Raw genomic sequence first — 16,646 nt, forward strand, 5'->3', positions numbered from 1 at the left:
ACAGATCAAGCAAACAGAAAATTAGCGAGGAAACACCAACTTTAAATGATACAACGGACCAGTTAGACCTAATTGATATCTATAGCACATTTCACCCTAAAATAATGAATTTCACCTTTTTCTCAAGTGCACATGGAACATTCTCCAGGATAGATCACATCCTGTGCCATCAAACTAGCCTTGGTAAATTAAAAAAAACTGATGTTATTTCAATCATCTTTTCTGATCACAATGAGGTAAGATTAGATGTCAACCAATGTGGGGGGGGGGTGGGAAACTATTATAAATACAAACGTATGAAGGCTAAACAACATGCTTCTGAATAACCAACAATTCACAGAAGAAATAAAAAAAGAAATTAAAAATATGCATAGAAATAAATGAAAATGAAAACACGACAACCCCAAACCTATGGGATTCAATAAAAGCAGTGTTAAGGGGAAGGTTCATAGCAATACAAGCTTACCTCAAGAAACAAGAGAAATATCAAATAAATGACCTAACTTTACACTTCAAGCAACTAGAAAAAGAAGAAATAAAGAACCCCAGGGTTAGTGGAAGGGAAGAAATCATAAAAATTAAGGCAGGAAATAAATGAAAAAGAGACAAAGGAGACTAGCAAAAATCAACAAAACTAAAAGCTGTTTCTTTGAGAAGATTAATAAAATAGACAAACTATTAGCTAGACTCATCATGAAAAAAAGGGAGAAGAATCAAATCAACAAAATTAGAAAGGAAAATGGAGAAATCACAACATACAACACAGAAATATAAAGGATCATAAGAGACTACTATCAGCAACTATACAACAATAAAATGCACAACTTGGAAGAAATGGACGAATTCTTAAAAAAGTATAACCTTCAAAAAACTGAACCAGTAAGAAATAGAAAATCTTAACACACCCATCACAAGCACGGAAATCAAAACTGAAGTAAAAAATCTTCCAACAAACAAAAGCACAGGTTCAGATGCCTTCACGGGTGAATTCTACCAAAAATTTAGAGAAGAGCTAACACCTATCCTACTCAAACTCTTCCAGAAAATTGCAGAGGAAGATAAACTGCCAAACTCATTCTATGAGGCCACCATCACCTTAATACCAAAACCAGACAAAGATGCCACAAAAAAAAAAGAAAACTACAGGCTGATATCACTGATGAACATACTTGCAAAAATCCTCAACAAAATTCTAGTAAACAGAATCCAACAACATATAAAAAAGATCATACATCATGACAAGTCGACTTTATCCCAGGGATGCAAGGATTCTTTCAATATTCTTCCAACATTATTTCCAATTCTTTCCAATATTTGCAAACTAATCAATGTGATACACCACATTAACAAATTGAAAGATAAAAACCATGTGATTATCTCAAAAGATGCAGAAAAAGCCTTTGCCAAAACTCAACATCCATTTATGATAAAAACCCTCCAGAAAGCAGGCATATAAGAAACATACCTTAACATTGGCCAAAATGTGGAAATGATGTTCCATACACTATGCTGTATATAAAGCCAGCCCCAATACTTAATAGATTAAAATTTAAATATGAATTTCTGGTTTGAATAAAGATCAATAAAAGGAGACTAGAAAAATTTGAGGTACTTGGTTGAATGCAATACTTTGTACTGTATTTCTAATTTTTTGCAAATCTATATTATTCCTAGATAAAAGCAAAGTAAGAGCAATTATTGCTCTTTACAGGTTCAGTTACTCAGTCATATCCAACTCTTTGTAACCCCATGCACTGCAGCATGCCAGGCTTCCCTGTACATCACCAACTCCCGGAGCTTGCTCAAACTCATGTCCATCAGGTTGGTGATGCCATCCAATCATCTCATCCTCTTCCATCCCCTTTTCCTCCTGCCTTCAATCTTTCCCAGCATCAGGGTCTTTTCCAATGAATCAGTTATTCGCATCAGGTAGCCAAAGTATTGGAGCTTCAGCTTCAGCATCAGTCCTTTCAATGAATATTCAGGACTGATTTCCTTTAGGACTGACTGGCTTGATCTCCTTGCAGTCCAGGGGACTCTCAAGAGTCTTCTCCAACACCACAGTTCAAAAGCATCAATTGTTCGGTGCTCAGTTCTCTTTACGGTTCAAATTCATGTCCATACATGACTACTGGAAAAACCAGAGCTTTGACTAGATGGACCTTCGTTGGCAAAGTAATGTCTTTGCTTTTTAAATGTCATCTAGGTTAGTCATACCTTTTCTTTCAAGGAGCAAGCATCTTTTAATTTCATGGCTGCAGAAACCATGTGCAGTGATTTTGGAGCCCAAGAAAATAAAATCTGCCATGGTTTCCATTGCTTCCCCACTTATTTCTCATGAAGTGATGGGACAGGATGCCATGATCTTAGTTTTCTGAATGTTGAATTTCAAGTCAGCTTTTTCACTCTTCTCTTTCACTTTCAGCAAGAGGCTCTTTAGTTCTTCTTCACTTTCTGCCATAGGGTAGTGTCATCTGCATATCTGAGGTTATTGATATTTCTCCCGGTAATCTTGATTCTAGTTTGTGCTTCTTCCAGCCCCATGCTTCATCCATCCCTGTGCTTCATTACAGGTTTCCATTCATTACAGAATTATATAATTCATTACAGAATTCCATAATTCATTACAGAATTCCACTTGTGCTTCATTACAGGTTTAAGGGTATCTAAGTAAGCACATGTTGCCTGAGTCCTGTCATGCAATTTCAATCAGATGATATTGGCTGGGGTCAGAGTCATTTGGGGGATAGGTTGTTACTGCTCTTAAAACACAAAAACCTGTGTCCTTTTTCCTCTCCATTTCTTTCAATTTGGTCATTCCATATACTCTGTCTACCACAACAGAGAAGATAGAAAACTTATACTGTGGCTCAGGTCTTCCAAGGTACATACACTGACAGAAAGTCAGAGATATGACTTTACCTGAGAAAGCTATACTGCTTTTTATGATCTATTCTCAAAAATCACATAGAAGAACATATGTTAAAATCTATTAGTTGATATTTTTAGAAAAATCTGCCTAAGTTCAAAGAAAACAATGTAATCTCCAGGAACTAGATGAAGCAATGTCATTATCTCATGTAAATAGGACATGTAGGATGGTTTCAGTTATGTGCAGAGCTGATTCATATAGAATGACAGTTAGCATTACTCCCAAATCTGCCTTTAGTGGCATCGTATTGATAGATTGAAATCAGGTATGATGGTAGTATTTACATCATGAAAATTGATAACTGAAGAAATCCTATAGCCTTCCCTGATGCACACAGTTAAGCATTTACTAGAACCGTAGATAGGACATATATATATATTGGTACAACTATCTTTGAAACATTGGCCTCACAAAACATCTCTATGACTATAAAGTGAAGGGGGTTAAATTATGAGTGTGTGCTCAGTTGCTCAGTCATGTCTGACTCTTTACAACCCCCTGGAGCATAGCCTGCCAAGCTCCTCTGTCCATGGAATTTACCAGGCAAGAATAATTGAGTGGGTTTCCATTTCCTCTTCCAAAAATAAGTAGAATTATGAGTAGAAGGTGTCAAATCATCAACAGTAAACAGACTCTGGAGGTATTGTAACCAGGCAAAAAAAAAGATATGAAATGAAAGGAAGTCTGATGGCCTTAAGAACTAATTATCCAGAAAGTTAATTGCCATTAAGAATTAACCCTTAAAATTAGGCATTTCTAAGTCTGAATAAAAAGCTTAGTTGGTCCAACTGATGAGAGCAACTGACAATGAGATGCAGCTTCACCAGAAACCATTAGTGGATTTGACTTTGGAAATATGAAAATGTTTCACAGGACAACAAAACTAAATTTTAAAATGGAACCTCTAAAATCTAAAGCAAATTAAAAAAAAATAGTGGTCAGTGGCCAAATACCACAAAATTATTTTAATTAAATGTATAGTCTAGAAATTTGCTGGCACAGATCTCAAATGGGTTATATTCAAGAGCAGTTAAACAAAACTGAAAAAATGCCTAAATTATTCCCAGGAATAATATTCACTTAATAATAAATCAAGAAAAAGAAAGGTTCATACATATAACATACAATATATTATCTTTTAAAAATAATATATGTCTTCATCATTTCCACTTAAGACTTTGGAATAATAAACAGCCAGTGTTACAGGCTGAACTGTGTCTCCTCAAAAATCCTGTCTTGAAGCCCTGACCCTTGTTACCTCCAAATATGGCTGTATTTGGAGACAGGACATCTAAAAGGTAACAAAGTTGAAACAAAGTCATATGGGGGAGGGGGGTAATATAATCTGATTGGTGTCCCCATGAGAAGAGGAGCTGTCAACACAAAGAGATACCAAAGTGCAATTTCAGGGGAATTATTACATGAAAGGCATCAAAAAGGCAGCCATCTTCAAACCAAGGAGAGAGAGACCTCAAGAAAAGCTAACCCTTCCTGTAGCCCCTAGATCTTAGACTTCCAACCTCCAAAACTTTGAAAAAATAAATGTCTGTTGTTTAAACAACAAAGTCTGTAATGTTTTGTTATGGCAGCCCAAGCAAATTATTACCCCTATTAACAAGAAGTCATAGAGCACAGATGATGGTCATGAAGTCCTATCTTCCCCTAGCAAAAGAAATAAGGATTGTTTGTGAAAATAACTAATTCCAAGTCTGAGCAGAAAAAATGTAGGATAGATCTGATATAAACTGTCATAAAAACATATCAAAAGCTATCAGTCATGTTACAAGATTTAGTTATCAACTTGAAGAAGCTCTCAATGTCAAAAAGTTTTAATTGTAAACATCAATAAGGAAAAAAAAAAAACTCAATCTTCAATAAACTGAAATAAATCAAATGTTTAATACATTTAATTGGTTAAATGGTTAAAAGCAAAAAACAAACAGAATTACTCTTCAATTATTTTTGGATGATGCCAGAGAATAAACTCATCATTTTGTTCTATTATTAGATAAAACTTAGTGGTCTAGTCAAGGCTATGGTTTTTCCTGTGGTCATGTATGGATGTGAGAGAGTTGGACTGTGAAGAAGGCCAAGTGCCAAAGAATTTATGCTTTTGAACTGTGGTGTTGGAGAAGACTCTTGAGAGTCCCTTGGACTGCAAGGAGATCCAACCAGTCCATTCTGAAGGAGATCAGCCCTGGGATTTCTTTGGAAGAAATGATGCTAAAGCTGAAACTCTAGTACTATGGCCAGCTCATGCAAAGAGTTGACTCACTGGAAAAGACTCTGATTCTGGGAGGGATTGGGGGCAGGAGGAGAAGGGGACGACAGAGGATGAGATGGCTGGATGGCATCACTGACTCGATGGACAAGATTCTGAGTGAACTCCTGGAGTTGGTGATGGACAGGGAGGCCTGGCGTGCTGCAGTTCATGGGGTCGCAAAGAGTTGGACACGACTGAGGGACTGAACTGAACTGACTGAGTGTTCTATACCAATGTAAACTGTACCACAATAAAACCAAATAGTTGAAAATAAGTAAAGAAGGGATGTTTTTCCTTTATATGTATAACATATAAAATAATCCAAATAATATTGGAAGTAGAAAATATAAAAATAGAATTTTGCTACCTGGTGAAATGAAATCTCAGTTCAGTCCAGTCGCTCAGTCATGTCTGACTCTTTGCAACCCCATGAATCACAGCACACCAGGCCTCCCTGTCCATCACCAACTCTCGGAGTTCACTCAAACCCAAGTCCATCGAGTCGGTGATGCCGTCCAGCCATCTCATCCTCTGTCGTCTCCTTCTCCTCCTGCCCCCAATCCCTCCTAGCATTGGGGTCTTTTCCAATGAGTCAACTCTTTGCATGAGATGGCCAAAGTATTCGAGTTTCAGCCCCAGCATCAGTCCTTCCAATGAACACCCAGGACTGGTCTCCTTTAGGATGGACTGGTTGGATCTCCTTGCAGTCCAAGGGACTTGCAAGAGTCTTCTCCAGCACCACAGTTCAAAAGCATCAGTTCATTGCCACTCAGCTTTCTTCACAGTCCAATTCTCACATCCATACATGACCACTGGGAAAACCCTAGCCTTGACTGGACAGACCTTTCTTGGCAAAGTAATATCTCTGCCTTTTAATATACTCTGTAAGTTGGTCATAACTTTCCTTCCAAGGAGTAAGCGTCTTTTAATTTCATGGCTGCAGTCACCACCTGCAGTGATTCTGGAGCCCCAAAAAATAAAAGTCTGACTCTGTTTCCACTATTTCCCCATCTATTTGCCATGAAGTGATGGGGCCAGATGCCATGATCTTAGTTTTCTGAATGTTGAGCTTTAAGCCAACTTTTTCACTCTCCTCTTTCACTTTCATCAAGAGGCTTTTTAGTTCCTCTTCACTTTCTGCCAAAAGGGTGGTGTCATCTGCTATCTGAGGTTATTGATATTTCTCCCAGAAATCTTGATTCCAGCTTGTGTTTCTTTCAGCCCAGCGTTTCTCATGATGTACTGTGCATATAAGTTAAATAAGCAGGGTGACAATATACAGCCTTGATGTAATAAAATGTCTAGCTGCTAGTAAAACAAAGGAACAGTCAAAGATTCTGTGCTTTCTGATAAAAGAATAACATTACATAATACAATGTGACGATACAATCACTGTGAATAAAAGGTAGGACAAGCAAGTGAATTTCACAACAAACAAACTGCAAGGTCAAATTTAGGAGAGAGAGTAAGAGAAGTGGTGGTAGAGAGGAAGGAAGAGAGGGGATTATCTACAGCTTAAAAATATTAAGAAACATACTAAACTACTGCAATATACTAAACTACTTTATAGCAATGAACTTGCACAGAGCCTCAAAAACCTAAGTTATTATGAAATAGTGAGAGAATTTTGTACAGTTACTAGATATTATTAACAATAATGATTTGTTTTAGGTTTCTTTAGTATTTTGGTTATATTTTTCAAAACATCTTTGCTTTTTAATAACATAAGGTCAGCACACCTTATCTATAGGTTCTGCATCCATATTCTGCACATTCTGCATCCACAGATTTAATAAGTCTGTGGTTTGTGGAATCTGGGGATATGAAACCCTGGACACAGATTATCAATCAACTCTACTATATAAGGAACTTGAGCATCCACAAGTTTTGCTGTCTGAGGTGTTAAGAAACCAATTCATTCTCAGTAGATACCGAGGGACAACAGTATAAAGATATATTTATTGTATAAGTGAATGTAAAATCTGTTCTTTGTTGTTTTCACTGTATCTTTTAATAGTAGTTTAGTATCATCTATGTTTGATAACACTTACTATGAGTTAACATTTGCATAATTTTTAGTATAAGAGGCTTGGACTTAGAAAGATTTATTTTCTCTTATTGAAGACATGGAGCCAAAGCCACAAACAACACCCAGTTGTGGATGTGACTAGTGATGGAAGTAAAGTCTGATGCTGTAAATAGCAAAACTGCATGGGAACCTGGAATGTTAGGTCCATGAATCAAGGCAAAAGTGGTCAAACAGGAGATGGCAAGACTGAACATCAACATTTTAAGAATCAGTGAACTAAAATGGATTGGAATGGGTGAATTTAAATCAGATGACCACTATATCTACTACTGTGGGGAAGAATCCCTTAGAAGAAATGGAGTAGCCATCATAGTCAACAAGAGAGTCCAAAATGCAGTACTGGAATACAATCTCAATAATGACAGAATGATCTCCGTTTGTTTCCAAGGCAAACCATTCAGTATCAAAGTGATCCAAGTCTATGCCCTGATCAGTAATGTTGAAGAAGCTAAAATCGAATGGTTCTATGAAGAACTACAAGATTCTCTAGAACTAACTCCCGAAAATGATGTGCTTTTCATTATAGGGGACTGGAATGCAAAAGTAGGAAGTCAAGAAATACCTGGAGAAACAGGCAAATTTAGCCTTGGAGTACAGAATGAAGCAGGGAAAAGGCTAATAGAGTTTTGCCAATATAACACACTGGTGATAGCAAAAACCCTCTTCCAACACACAAGAAGACTCTACACATAGACATCACCAGATGGTCAATACCGAAATCAGATTGATTATATTCTTTATAGCCAAAGATGCAGAAGCTCTATACAGTCTGCAAAAACAAGACCAGGAGCTGACTGTGGCTCAGATCATGAACTCCTTATTGCCAAATTTAGACTTGAATTGAAGAAAGTAGGGTAAAGCACTAGATGATTCAGGTATGACCTAAATCAAACCCCTTATGATTATACAGTGCAAGTGACAAATAGATTCAAGGGATCTGATTTGATAGACAGAATGCCTGAAGCACTATGGGCGGAGGTTCGTGACATTGTACAGGAGGCAGGAATCAGACCATCCCAAAGAAAAAGACGAAAAACAGTAAAATCGTTGTCTGACGAGGCCTTACAAGTAACTGTGAAAAGGAAAGTGAAAGGCAAAGGAGAAAAGGAAAGATATATCCATTTGAATGCAGACTTGCAAAGAATAGCAAGGAGAGATAAGAAAGCCTTCCTCAGTGATCAATGAAAGAAATAGAGGAAAACTATAGAATGGGAAAGACTAGAGATCTCTTCAAGAAAATTAGAGATACCAAGGGAACATTTCATGCACAGATAGGCACAATAAAGGACAGAAATGGTATGGACCTAACAGAAGCAGAAGATATTAAGAAGAGGTAGCAAGAATACACAGAAAAACTATACAAAAAATATCTTCATGACCCAGATAATCACAATGGTGTGATCACTCACCTAGAGCCAGACATCCTGGAATGTGAAGTCTATTGGGTGGGCCTTAGGATGCATCACTATGAACAAAGCTAGTGGAGGTGATGGAATTCCAGCTGATCTACTTCAAATCCTAAAAGATGATGCTGTGAAAGTGCTGCACTCAATATGCCAGCAAATTTGGAAAACTCAGCAGTGACCACAGGACTGGAAAAGGTCAGTTTTCATTTCAATCCCAAAGAAAGGCAATGCCAAAGAACACTAACTACTGCACAATTGCATTCATCTCACATGCTAGCAAAGTAATACTCAAAATTCTCCAAGCCAGGCTTCAGCAATATGTGAACAGCAAACTTCCAGCTCTTCAAGCTGGAATTACAAAAGGCAGAGGAACAAGAGATCAAATTGCCAGCACCTGTTGGATCATCAAAAAAGCAAGAGAGTTCCAGAAAAACATCTATTTCTGCTTTTTTGACTATGCCAAAACCTTTGACTATGTGGAGCACAACAAACTGGAAAATTCTTCAAGAGATGGGAATACCAGACCACCTGACCTTCCTCCTGAGAAATCTGTATTCAGGTCAGGAAGCAATAGTTAGAACTGGACATGAAACAACAGACTGGTTCCAAATTAGGGAAAGGAGTACATCAAGGCTGTATATTGTCACCCTGCTTGTTTAACTTATATGCAGAGTACATCATGAGAAATGCTGGGCTGGATGAAGCACAAGCTGGAATCAAGATTTCTGGGAGAAATATTAATAACCTCATATAGGCAGATGACACCATCCATAAGGCATAAAGTAAAGTACTAAAGAGCCTCTTGATGAAAGTGAAAGAGGAGAGTGAAAAAACTGGCTTAAAACTCAACATTCAGAAAACTAAGATCATGGCATCTGGCCCCATCACTTCATGGAAAACAGATGGGGAAACAGTGCAAACAGGAACAGACTTTTTCTTCTTGGGCTCCAAAATCATAGCATATGGTAATTGCAGCCATGAAATTAATAGATGCTTACTCCTTGGAATAAAAGTTATGACCAATGTAGACAGCATATTAAAAAGCAAAGCCATTACTTTGCCAACAAAGGTCCATCTAGTCAGAGCTATGTTTTTTCCAGTAGTCATGTATGGAGAGTTGGACTTAAAAAAAGCTGAATGCAGAAGGATTGATGCTTTTGAACTGTGGTGTTGGAGAAGACTCTTGAGAGTCCCTTGGACAGCAAGTATATCCAACCAGTCCACCCTACTGGAAATCAGTCCTGAATATTCATTAGAAGGACTGATGGTGAAGCTGAAACTCCAATACTTTGGCCACCTGATGTAAAGGACTGACTCATTTGAAAAAACCCCGATTTTTGGAAAGTTTGAAGGCGTAAGGAGAAAGGGACAACAGAGGGTAATATGGTTGTATGGCATCACCAACTAGATGGTCATGTGTTTGAATAATTTCTACGTATTGGTGATGGACTGGGTGGCCTGGCGTGCTGCAGTCCATGGGGTCACAAAGAATCAGACATGACTGAGTGACTGAAGTGAACTAGTATAAAAGCCTTGGATTTAGAAATTTTTTTTTTTTCAGTTAAGATTTGTATATTTGCTTCCAGATAGGCATATCAATCGGAGAAGGCAATGGCAACCCAGTCCAGTATTCTTGCCTGGAAAATCCCATGGGTGGAGGAGCCTGGTAGGCTGCAGTCCATGGGTTCGCAAAGAGTCAGACATGACTGAGAGACTTCACTTTCACTTTTCACTTTCACGCATTGGAGAAGGAAATGGCAACCCACTTCAGTGTTCTTGCCTGGAGAATCCCAGGGACACCAGAGCCTGGTGGGCTGCCATCTATGGGAATGCACAGAGTCAGATACGACTGAAGCAACTTAGCAGCACCAGCAGCAGACATATTAATTCTGATACCTCAATCACTGAATTGCTTGGCTTAGCATTTTGTTATTTTTAATATGAAGCTTTCAATTATGATATTCAAGCACTGACATGATTATAGGTTCTCACAGAATGCAATTGATTCTATATATATATGTATGTATTTTTTCTTCCTGGAATTGAAAGAGCCATACACTCTCTTTGCCACCTGCTAGATTTTTCTAAGCCTATCTTGTGGGTTTTCTTTGTTTCCTATAATTATTTGTTGTCTAGCATTTATCTCTACAGTTTCTATAAGCCTACAGTCTGGTATCTCATTTCCTGAGGAAATGAAAATATGGTCCAGAATTCTATGTAAACAGAAATTTGGTGTGGGCATTGACCTTTATTGAAGAAAATCAATAAGAAGAGCTGAAAATTCCATATTTTTCCTCCTCATTGAGCATCTGTGCTGATTTACAGTACTTCTTGTTCTTGTCTAACCTCTTCATTCATCTCCCTCCACAATTAACCATGCTGTGCTAAGTTTCTTCAGTCATGTCCAGCTCTTTGTGACCCCATGGATTGTAGCCTGCCAGGCCCCTCTGTGCATGGGATTCCTCAGTCAAAAAGACTGGAATGGATTGTTATGCCCTCCTCCATGGGTCTTCCTGACCTGGAGAAGGGATTGAACCCGTGTCTCTTACGTCTCCTGCATTGGCAGGCGGGTTCTTTGCCATTACTTTCACCTGCAAAGCCCCCATTATTAGCCATAATCATCAGCTGACAACAGCAGGGGAATGGAATCTTGAACTCCACAATCACAAGGAACCAGATTCTGCAATAACCACTCCCAATGTCCCCAATAACCTAGTCCCTAGCAACCACCATTACTACTCTCTATTTCCAAGAGGACATAGATTTAGATTCCCCCTATAAGTAATACAAGAGTATTTGTCTTATCTGACCTTTCTTTTTCACTTAGCATGATGTCCTTCAGTTTATCCATGTTGTTACAAATGACAGAATTTCTCCTGGAGAATATGGTGGATGTATACACCAGCCCCATCTAAGTTCTCAGGAGAATTATGGCCAGCACCTAGATGCATGTTAATTAGAAGCTAGAAACTTAGGCACAGTTCATAAAGTATGCAGTCAAACCCTTTGCAGCCAAAGACTTGGATATGGACTTTTTTGCCTGTTCCCTCTGCTTTGGTCCCTGGGGAAGCAGCCATAGTTGTGCCCATTAAAAACTACCTTTTTTGACATATTCTGTGGGACTCCTGAATGCAAGATCCATCAGCTTTCAAACCTAGGCAATATGAGGGCATGTTCTTTGGATGATGCCTTAAAAGTTGTAGCACTAGATGTGCAGTCCAAATCATGTTCTCCTCAGAGACAATCTGCAAGTTGGGGGTTCACTTCTGATCAGCTGTGTTACAACGGTGATGAGGTTTATGGCAAGGGTTTGTCTCAACATTTTGATACAGGTATTTTCTCACTCAATGTGTAGGTGTGTTTGTTGTTTAGTTGAGATGTAGTGTCCAACTCTGAAATCCCATGGACTGTAGCCCACCAGGCTCCTCTGTCCATGGGATTTCACAGGCAAGATCACTGGAGTGGGTTGCCATTTCCTTCTCCAGGGGATCTTCCTGACTCAGGAAGATACACAGACAGTTTTATGGATTTCTCTTAGAGAGAATTGCTCTGTGCATAGCTGTACATTCAGTGAACTTGGAGGAAGAGAGAAACTGAGGAACTGCCTATGTTACCATCTTGGTCTGGATTCTGATCTCTACTCTTCTTGTCCTTTTTTTAAGACCAAAGGGATTATTGTTCCTTACACCTCTCAGTTTATCAGGATTCCTGAAACTTCACACACACACACACACACACACACACACAAATCTGAGAAGATCTAAAGTCAACTAAATTCAAGAACCTCTGGGTATAAGCTTATAGAAGTAGTAAGTCAGCAAAATGAAAGAGTAACTCAGTATTAGAGCATCCTAGTGTTTCAAGATCTTTGACAGACTTCAAAAATGTTGATAAATTATTATCCAGGGCTTTGAACTAGAAGGTTTTTAGCTTTGAGAAGGCTTTAATGGGAAGAATCAACCATCATTCACTGAAATATATAAAACTATGAAGCTAAAGTAAAAAGGTAAAATTGATATTTAAAGAGCATGAAGAAAAGCACTCTACCCATGTAAAAATTTTCAGATAGATAAAAATGCTTTGGAAATTACCAAATGCCTAAAAGACTCAAGCATTTGAGAGCAAGGATGAGAAAATGATTGAAGGCTGTAGAACTGAATGCCCCCGGGAAACATTAAACTTGGAAATTCATTTTAGTTGTTTCTCTTTTACTGCTGCTATGTCACTTCAGTCGTGTCCGACTGTGTGTGACCCCATAGACGGAAGCCCACCAGGCTCCCCTGTTCCTGGGATTCTCCAGGCAAGAACACTGGAGTGGGTTGCCATTTCCTTCTCCAATGCATCAAAGTGAAAAGTGAAAAGTGAAAAGTGAAAGTGAAGTCGCTCAGTCATATCCAATTCTTAGCAACCCCATGGACTGCAGCCTACCAGGCTCCTCCGTCCATAGGATTTTCCAGGCAAGAGTACTGGAGTGGGGTGCCATTGCCTTCTCCAGTTTCTCTTTTAGCAGACACTGAAAAGGCAGATTCTCCCCAGAGATTTATAAAATAGAAGATCAAGCTTGATTTTCTCCAGATTTGTCAACAAAAAGAGAGAAAAAGAAAAAAAACTAACCATAACAGTTACAAAATAATAAATACTTTGTCTAAAGGATTTTATTTACATATCTCTTTTAAGAGCATCAGAAATGAAACATTCCAGTATAATAATCATTCATTCATTTACTCAAAACATATTATAGAGGACATATGATATACCTGCTATTGTTCTAGTTGCTGAAAATGCATGAGTAGGAAAAATGCAAAGTCCTATCACTCATGAAACTTACATTTTTATTGTACAAAAACAACATACAAATACATAACTTTACAGATGGTTATCAGTGGATGAAATAAAGTAAAACAATATAAGGCGACAGAGATAAGAGAATTAATTGGTTACAACTGGTTAAAGAATGTAGGTATCCTATTAACAAATGATGACTATTAGTGTATTTCAGTAGCTCAAAGGGAAATAGCTAATTGGTAGTCTCTCTCAAAACTCCAGATCAATAGTACCTTCACATCTACTCCTATAGTAAATATGCATTGCCTCAAGACGCTGAGTTCATGATAATATGGTTACTGTCAAAGAAAAATTGTAAAAGATACTGTTAAAAATAATAAGCAATATCTTATTCAAGTCTATTGATGAGAGAGATAGAACACAATTCTGCTGAAATAAAAGACAAAAGAAGTTATTTTAACTTCAGTTAGCTGATGGAGAACATGAGGAGGAGGGCTGATCAAGGAGATGAGGTCATTTGACATTTATGTTTGCTGACCAGCATTTGTGGAAGTTAGGCTCCCATCCTCAACAGAGAAGAGGTGACAGAGGTGCTACCTTTCTTAATGCTAACATTTCAAAGAGATGACTCCAAGGCCTTTGAAAAAAACATTTCTGGGTTGTTAAAGAACCCAGAAATGATACATTTAAATGATAGAGAAAGAATTTACAATGGCAATATTACTAAAGTAAATACTCTAAGAAAAGGAAGGTCAAGGCCTTCCAGTAAGGAAGAAACCTGTCTAAAGTTTGGTAACACTAAAGGGAACATTTAGGCCATCTTGGTCATTATATAGCAACAGATTACTAGTACATCAGCTTCCAGATATTATCATGTAACTTCTCATAGAGATGACAGAGTGTTGTTCTTTTATCTATTTCATCCCAGATAAGTCACAATGCAAAAGAAGAAAAGTTGCCATTACCCAGGTGGGAACTTATTATAACTTATGTCATAAGCTTATAATGAATAAAGTACCCATAGATGCATCTATTTAACTTGATCTTCTAGAAATCTTAATCACTGATTTTAAAATAATCTATGATGACTAAAACATCCAGCAGTCATTCTTGGGTGAGAAATCATGCCTTCTCTTAGCATCACTACCTTAGAAAAATTATTTTATTAGTCCAATTATTTACAACTTTATTTTCCTCTAGACATTAAAGTCTCCAAAGTTTCTTGGAAGAAAAGTCCTGCTAGAATCTTTATTCAGATTGTAAATTAATTTCATGATTGCAAAGAGCCTCTAGGAATGTTGTTTTAGACTAACTTAGATCCCTAGACCAGCTCCCAAAATCCTTTCAGAACATAGCAGGGCATAGCACTGGCATAGCTGATTCAGGGATGATCAAACCATCACATATGTTATCAGTAAATATTACTGGGATTTATGCAGTCTAAATTATCCTATATTCCACGAGCCTGTTATAGGATAATATTCTGCCATTAAATACAATCCCATCTCACAAGATTTCATATAAATTTTTCACCAACCTTAATAGGGATAATTTTGGTGATATACAGAAACTAAGTAACATCAGAAATCTTATCACTTAGTATGATCTTGATTTAATTTTTGCTTTCCTTAAATGTTTTTGGTGTTCAGTCATTAAGTTGTTTTCAACTCTTTATGACCCCATGGACTATAGCACCTCAGGCTTCCATGTCCTTCACCACCTCCTGGAGTTTACTCAAACTTATGTCTTCTATCTAAATTCACATTAGGTATAATCAGAAGAGCAAACCAAGCTTTGACACTAGTCACATGTCAGCAATATATTTCTCATTATACATAAGGTATTATCATGGATTGTGGTCCCAAAGAAGGGAGCTAGTCAGAATTCTCCACCTATATTATTCCTTTGAAGTAGTTCTCTCAACTGATTCATAAATCAATCTCAATGGTAATAAAGCCTATATAGCACAATTTGATGGTTCACTGTTTTGGACTACCCTGAAGCTGAGTCATCAGGATATATAAAATCATTTCACTCTCCCAGATTATCCAACTATAATATTTAGGCAGAACTCATTAACCAGTCAATCCTAAAGGAAATCAACCCTGAATATTCACTGGATGAATTGGTGCTAAAGCTGAAACTCAAATACTCTGGCCACCTAATGTGAAGAGCCGACTCATTGGAAGAGACTGATGTTGGGAAAGATTGTGAGCAAGAGGAGAAGGGGGCAGCAGAGAATAAGATGATTAGATAGCATCATTGACTCAATGGGCATGTTTGGGGAAACTTTAGGAGACAGTGAAAGACAGGGAAGCCTGGTGTGCTGCAGTCCATGTAGTTGCAAAAAGTCGGACTCAACCTAGTGACTGAACAACATAAATCAGTAGAAATCTAATTTTCCTTCTATGAAAATGACAGTCTCCACAGTGGTTTTCTCTCAGCATCAGCCTGTAGACAGTACTAGATTTGAAAAAAATAGTGAATAGGATTATTCTCTAGATTTGAGATACTCTCAAGAAAATGGCATGATTGACTTCATTCCTAGTACTCTGAGCTATTTATGAGCATTCCCCTGTTTACAGGATCTCCTCTGTTCCTATGTATCATTTTTCATCTACATCCCTCTCTCCCTGCTCAGGCTTTCTCCTTTTGGCTCAGGAGGAGAGCCAAGGGCAAACAAGGCAGAAAACCGACTGACACTTTTTATCAGATCCACTTGAGATGGATGCCAAATGATCTGACTAGTAAAAACAAACAAACAAACAATAACAACAACAACAAATACAGGACTGTCTCTGTTGATAAGTTATGGAATTGCAATCACGGTCAACCCCAATTTGGCTACATGGGGTGAAGTGATGATACATTTTACAGTAGATATAAGAACAGGAGCTGTCAAATGTAACAGCCTATAAGACACATAGTGTGTATTTATACTATTAACATCGTGGGATTTATATAGGTCCACCTGAGCTTGACAAACCTAGAAAGCATGTTAAAAAGCAGAGACATTACTTTGCCAACAAAGTTCGTCTAGTCAAGGCTATGGTTTTTCCAGTGGTCATGTATGGATGTGAGAGTTGGACTGTGAAGAAAGCTGAGCGCTGAAGAGTTGATGCTTTTGAACTGTGGTGTTGGAGAAGACTCTTGAGAGTCCCTTGGACTGCA

This window comes from Bos taurus, chromosome 1, assembly GCF_002263795.3.
Source record: "Bos taurus isolate L1 Dominette 01449 registration number 42190680 breed Hereford chromosome 1, ARS-UCD2.0, whole genome shotgun sequence".
In the NCBI taxonomy this organism is placed as follows: domain Eukaryota; kingdom Metazoa; phylum Chordata; class Mammalia; order Artiodactyla; family Bovidae; genus Bos; species Bos taurus.